Source organism: Protomyctophum parallelum, assembly GCF_964188405.1.
Source record: "Protomyctophum parallelum genome assembly, chromosome: 17".
Taxonomy (NCBI): Eukaryota; Metazoa; Chordata; class Actinopteri; order Myctophiformes; family Myctophidae; genus Protomyctophum; species Protomyctophum parallelum.
Window position 1 is genome coordinate 28,538,378 of NC_139719.1, and position 6,934 is coordinate 28,545,311.

The following is a 6,934-nucleotide window of genomic DNA, read 5'->3' on the forward strand; positions in this document are numbered from 1 at the left end:
ATTGAAAACTGATTCCGAAAGCAGATACCCAGTGTTGACAACTAAACTACGCCCCCACCCCCCCAAAAAAATCCCTCTCATGCTATATGGGCCAGACAACACTAAACCCAATTCAAGGCAGCTTAAGTGCTCCCTGGAAGCAGTCAGCATTCCACTGCAGCCCAACACACACACACACAGTGTCAGACTTTGACTGTCACAGTGCGTTCAGCCATAACAATAAATTGTTCTTTGGGGAATGTGGGTTGGACTGCACACACACACACCTCCCTGCATCCTCTTAGCCTGGTCCCTGCATCATCTTTAGCCTGGTCCCAGCACTCCACTCCCTGCTGTATACAGAACAGGTATGTCTGTCAATCACAATGGTAGTGGAGTCTGCATTATCCCATTTTGGACTGAGGCCGATTAAAAAAATGCCATGAAAACCTGACCTATACGTTTTCTGAAAAACTATTTATATACCAGCATCAAATAATTTTAGAATACTGTACATACTGTACTAGCCTGGTTAATAAACCAGACCGAATGAGCCCTTGGCAAAAAAAATGTGCCTACCGGCGGATTTCGGTCTGGAGAGGCTCAATTGTACGCCCATTTTCTACACACGAGAACGTGTGCGCCCAATAGGGACACGGTATGCAATATGGGCGGGCTTTGGTACAGTGACGTTCAATGCTTGAGACCTTTGACTGACAGTAGCTCTGACCAATTGCGTCAAAGAGAAAATGTTTCCCTGGAAATGAAATCCAAGCTGAGCCTCCCCAGACTAATATCCCGCGGATCCGTGCGATATTAGTCTGGTTTATTAACCAGGCTAATACTGTACACCAAAAGGGGTTCCCGCCGAGAAAGGGTTAAGGGATGTGCTGATGTCACTGCACCATACCTATTCCAAACTGGTAAACTTGGATCAGTCTAGGCAATTACTACATTTTTGACAGACATACACACAAACACGCACGCTCGCAGAATATCGAATGACTTAAAGACTACATTTTATGGCTTTGTTGGCACTGAACTTAACAGCACTATAAAGTGATAATTGAGAAATGGTCCACCAAGTGTACTTGGTGGACAAATCGATCCATCTAGATAATAGAGACATTTTCAACTCATTAAAACCAATATTTCCATCTATTATTCCCTTCACTTTGTGCCGTCTATTCAAAGACCTCGAAATGCTGCCGTTTTGTAGGGTCCACTTCAGGTTGTCCTCGACGCGAGTCTGTTCTTCAGCCAAAACCAACAATTTGTATTAGAAATGTTACAGCTAAACATCTAAAGGCAATAGCAACTTTTAGTCACGTTTATTTTTATTTTTTAATGCTGCCAATGATTTTATGGAGCTCAAGTGCAACACATGTTCAAGGCAAGCACACACACACATAAACAAGTATTCTACAGTATGATTAATGCACACACACACACACACACACACAACAATCCAGAGCTAACGACTGCTATTCGGCAGGTGATCCCGGGTTTCATTATCTCACTAAATCAGTTCAACCCACACTCGAAAGATCTCTTAAAAACTTCCTGGAAAACTGAGCATGTGGGGAAAACCAAAGTGTAATGCCTGATTTATACTGTGTGGCGTGTCCTGCACAGAATTAAAAATAGCAGATCTGCCATTTCTTGAGCTCGATGTTGAGAAGTAAACAGAAACGCGACAGCACATGGATGAGATGAACGAACCTGCCCGGATTGATATCATCTCACCTCCAGAGTCAAGACTAAAGATGAATTCCAATACCCAAAATATCGGCCACTCGGTCACTCCAGCATGGCGGTGTTAGGGTGAAATTGGTGACCTGCTGAAATACAGCAATCGTGTAGACATCACATAAATTCAGTGTCCGGACGTAAATCACTGCACTTTGTTTATTAGCAGGTTAGAGTTCAACTTGGATTATTAATTAACCATTTGGCAGCCAGGATTAATGAATTAATTCGCTGTAATTCGCTTATTTTGAAGAGCCTAAACCTGCGACCGGATGTTACATTTGTTACTTACACTGTGTGTGGTGTCGGACCATATCTGGATCTACCGCTCGACAATGACAAGAATTACCGCGACGATTACAGCGTTGGCTATCGGCAGTGGAATAAACCTTGTTTTGACCAGAAATGCAATCTGGGACAAGGAATTGGAGATAAAGGTGTGAGTGGGCGAAATTCAAGATGGTGCACTCCATTGCTGTTGACAACATCACCTAGCAATCCCGTGCTAATCTAAGTAGCATCACCTGCACTATAAATATTGGAGGAGGGGGCCACGCACTGCCTTAGCTCAAACTGCTACTGCTGATGGGGGAGGAGGGGGGGGGAGGAGGGGGTCACGCACTGCCTTAGCCCAAACTGCTACTGCTGATGGGGGGAGGAGGGGGTCATGCACTGCCTTAGCCCAAACTGCTACTGCTGATGGGGGGAGGAGGGGGTCACGCACTGCCTTAGCCCAAACTGCTACTGCTGATGGGGGGAGGAGGGGGTCATGCACTGCCTTAGCCCAAACTGCTACTGCTGATGGGGGGAGGAGGGGGTCATGCACTGCCTTAGCCCAAACTGCTACTGCTGATGGGGGGAGGAGGGGGTCATGCACTGCCTTAGCCCAAACTGCTACTGCTGATGGGGGGAGGAGGGGGTCACGCACTGCCTTAGCCCAAACTGCTACTGCTGATGGGGGGAGGAGGGGGTCACGCACTGCCTTAGCCCAAACTGCTACTGCTGATGGGGGGAGGAGGGGGTCACGCACTGCCTTAGCCCAAGCTCCTTCACTATGGCTGGAGACGCCCCTCGCATACAAGCCCCTATCCCTCAAACCCAGTGGTGTAGGGTACATTATCTCAAGTACTGTACTTTGTACTTTACTTGAGTATACTGTATCGCTTTCTTGACACTATATACATGTACTCCACAGCATCTCAGGGGCAAGTGCTTTTTCACTCCACATTCATTTGCTTTAGTTACTATAGTTACTTAGCGGATTTAGATTATAAATATTATTATTAATGAAGTTACTAGTAAAAATAAAAAAATCTTCTGCATATGGCCAAAATATAAAATGGGGCTTAAGTGGTTAATGACCAATAATTATAGTCCAATAACATGATATATAATGGTTCTGAAAAGTTTTTTTTGCTTTTGCTACTTTTGCACTTCAGATTAACTACTTTGAATGCAGAACTTTGAAATTTTTTGCACTGTGGTGTTGCTACTTTTTTAAGTCCCAAATCTGCGTACTTCTTCCCCAACTATTCAAACCTCATTTCACCACATCCATCCATCCTCCTGCACGTTTGTCCCTCCCCTCTCCTCCTCTCCTCTCCCCCCGCTCCCTCTCTCCCTGTGCCCTCAGCCCAGTGCTAATTGGTAACTCTGTTGAACCGTGCCAGCTCGAACAATGAGACACCTGGAGTTCTGTCAAAACAAGTTTTGCTGTGAAACAGCCTCCGGTGCTAATACAGCAGCGTAGAGGAGAGGAGAGGAGAGGAGAGGAGAGGAGAGGAGAGGAGAGCTATGCTGTCGCTGGTAGGGGTGGTGTGGTTCTGGTGGTAGATGGTGGTGGGGAGGGGGAGTGGTGTAATGTAACCAAGTGTGTTACTCAACTACTGCACAATGGGGCGGCGGTGGCTAGAGTGGCCGGATGGTAACCGCAAGGTTGCCAGTTCGAACCCTGTGGGCTCCCCCAGAGTTAGTGTCGAAGTGTCCTTAAGCAAGACACTGAACCCCTAATTGCTCCTGATGTGCAGGTTGGTGCCTTGCATGGTTTCCGCCGCCATCGGTGTGTGAATGTGTGAATGTAATGCACAATCTATGTAAAGCGCCTTGGATAAAGGCGCTCTATAAATGCACCATTTACCATTTGGAGGTACATTTACTAGATAATTTAAACATTTAAATATTTTATACTACTCTACTACATCTCAGGGGCAAAGAACGCAACGAGTGCGTGCGTGCGAACATTTTTGGGAGGCTTTTTTGCCTTTACATGTATTGATAGTAGGTACCTGGTAGACCGGAAATGGGGGGAGATGGGGAGTGACACGCAGCAAAGGCCATCGGGATCACCGTCAGGCTACATTGGAGCCTGACAGCGGTCCAGGCCACTGGGTAGGGGTGATGGTGGGGTGATAAAGGCCACTGGGTAGGGTGATGGTGGGGTGATAAAGGCCACTGGGTAGGGTGATGGTGGGGTGATGAAGGCCACTGGGTAGGGTGATGGTGGGGTGATAAAGGCCACTGGGTAGGGGTGATGGTGGGGTGATGAAGGCCACTGGGTAGGGTGATGGTGGGGTGATAAAGGCCACTGGGTAGGGGTGATGGTGGGGTGATAAAGGCCACTGGGTAGGGGTGATGGTGGGGTGATAAAGGCCACTGGGTAGGGGTGATGGTGGGGTGATAAAGGCCACTGGGTAGGGGTGATGGTGGGGTGATGAAGGCCACTGGGTAGGGTGATGGTGGGGTGATAAAGGCCACTGGGTAGGGGTGATGGTGGGGTGATAAAGGCCACTGGGTAGGGGTGATGGTGGGGTGATAAAGGCCACTGGGTAGGGGTGATGGTGGGGTGATGAAGGCCACTGGGTAGGGGTGATGGTGGCGTGATAAAGTCGATGAAGAGCTTGCCGTGGCCTGCCAACCGAGTCTACAGTATATACCATAGAGTTATAAAGGATAGAGGGCACTGCCCCTCCCCTTGCTAGTTGCTCAGTGACGTTTTGAAGCGCCCGGAAGAACGGTCTACTTCCGCATTTTTCGATTTGGCCACCAAAATTTGGTGCACAAAATGCGGAAGTGACCAATGTTAAAGCCCAGATGCACAGGGTTTCCTCGTGCTAAATGCACGGGCCCACCTGCAGTCCACGCTCTGACCAGTAGGGCTCAGCGCTTCAACGCTGGCCAACCTTACTGGGGGCTTGCTATATTTTAACCCAAGTACAACAAATAAAAAATGTAGACATTTTGATTATTATTTCATTAATGATTGCCTAAAATGACATGCTCAAAATAGGGTCACCAGGATTACTGAGGATAGTAACACTGAGGATAGTAACACTGAGGATAGTACAGTGATGGTAACACTGAGGATAGTACAGTGCCACCAAGTCATTACAAAAACACAAATAGTCCTTGTATTTATCACTGTGCCCGTTTCCAAGACACATACACCCGCCGGCCGATTTATCCGTGTTGATTTCTGGGGCGTGCCGTCGCGTATCTCAAAACTCCACTTGGCCCGCCTCTCCTGGTGAGCTGTCAGTCAAACTCTTGGCATCGGGGAGGACTGCGACCTGGTCGCACCTTGAAAGGAGCGCAGCCTGCCACACAGCCAACAACAACAGCAGAGCTATGTGCCGTACAGCGTAGACAAAGGCGTGTTTGTGAGGCAAACACACACACACACACACACACACACACACACAGAGAGAGAGAGAGAGACAGACGGGCACACCCAACACAGATCCTGAACGACCTCGCCAAACAAGTTCTAGCACAGGCGGCTCGTACAAGACGAGGGGGGCGTGGACGAAGTTTGATGCAGGGAGAGAAATTACCCCCCCCCCCCATCCCCGCCCCTTTGGTATAACTTGGCTCACGATCACTTTAATGCAGTGAGCGGTCCACAAACTTTGTCAATTTGGACCGTGGGGCCCTAAAAAATAATAATAATAATAATTGTGCCAGAAACCTCAGAAAAATTCAAGTTCTCCTCTGTGCTCGATCGTGGTAGCTTCTTGCCAGCTCCTTAACGTTGAAACAGGTGGCAGAGCGCTGCCCAACGCGTTGATAAAGGCTGACTCCGGCATTCCGGCTCTCACTTCTATTCCTGTCCCTATAAAGACGAGAGATGCACGGTGACAGAGGAAAGTGCAGGACAAACGGCAAAGCAACGGGAGGCCCTGACTTCTCCTGGCCCTTGAACTAATAACTCAGAGACACACAGAGGGCGAGAGAGAGAGATGGAGATAGATAATTTGATAGTTAGATCAGAGAGAGAGAGAGAAACAAATCACCAAGAGCATTCATTGTGTGCATTATCATCACATAGTTATGCACTCACGATATTTGGTGTGCATTCATACAAACACACATGAGATACAGAATACACAGTATATATTATATACCGTGCCACACACACACACACACACACACACACACACACACACACACACACACACACACACACACACACACACACACACACACACACACACACACACACACACACACACACACACACACACACACACACACACACACACACACACACACACACACACACACCTCACTAAGATCTCGCTGGCTTCGACTCAAGCCCAGATGCTAATAAAGAGAGTCTCTTCAAAAACAGCTGCTAAACATAAGTATACAAAAAGACAAGTGGCAGAGATTCTCCAATCACTCCTTGTCGGATGGCAGAGGCCAATTCACAATGAATACCCAAGCGTGCCTCTTCAGTGTTCACCAGTGCTGTGACAATGGCTTCCAGCGCCAGAATAGAATACCACTGTGACAGCGTCATCAATGCCCTATACAAACACAGACATCGGCGGTTTGTGAATATTATCATTCGGAGCCGGGTTTGCAGTCACATCAGCGGTATGACGCGTGTGATGCAGCAGTCTGTGGTGGCCCCATGTCACAGATGTCAACGCTATCACCTTCCTGACAATGAACTTGTCACCTCTCACCGCCCAGCACGCTCTGTTAAGTCAGTACATTGACGAAAAGAAAAGAAAAACAGGTAAAAGCCACGCTTGTACAAGGAAGCTGTGTGAGAATTGTCTTTGGGTGTGTGTGTGTGTGTGTGTGTGTGTGTGTGTGTGTGTGTGTGTGTGTGTGTGTGAGCATGCTAGATTTGTTGTGCTTGATTCTTGAGTCAAGTATGAATGAGGTTTAATCATCGTAAACACCCCACCATCCTTCCACA

General features: G+C 47.8%; 1 protein-coding gene across 13 annotated transcripts in view; it reads right to left on the minus strand.

Moving 5' to 3' along the window:
• tcf7l2 (transcription factor 7 like 2) overlaps window positions 1–6,934 on the minus strand; it is a 109,482-nt gene that overhangs the window by 55,900 nt on the left and 46,648 nt on the right. The gene's annotated exons all lie outside the window — the stretch shown is intronic.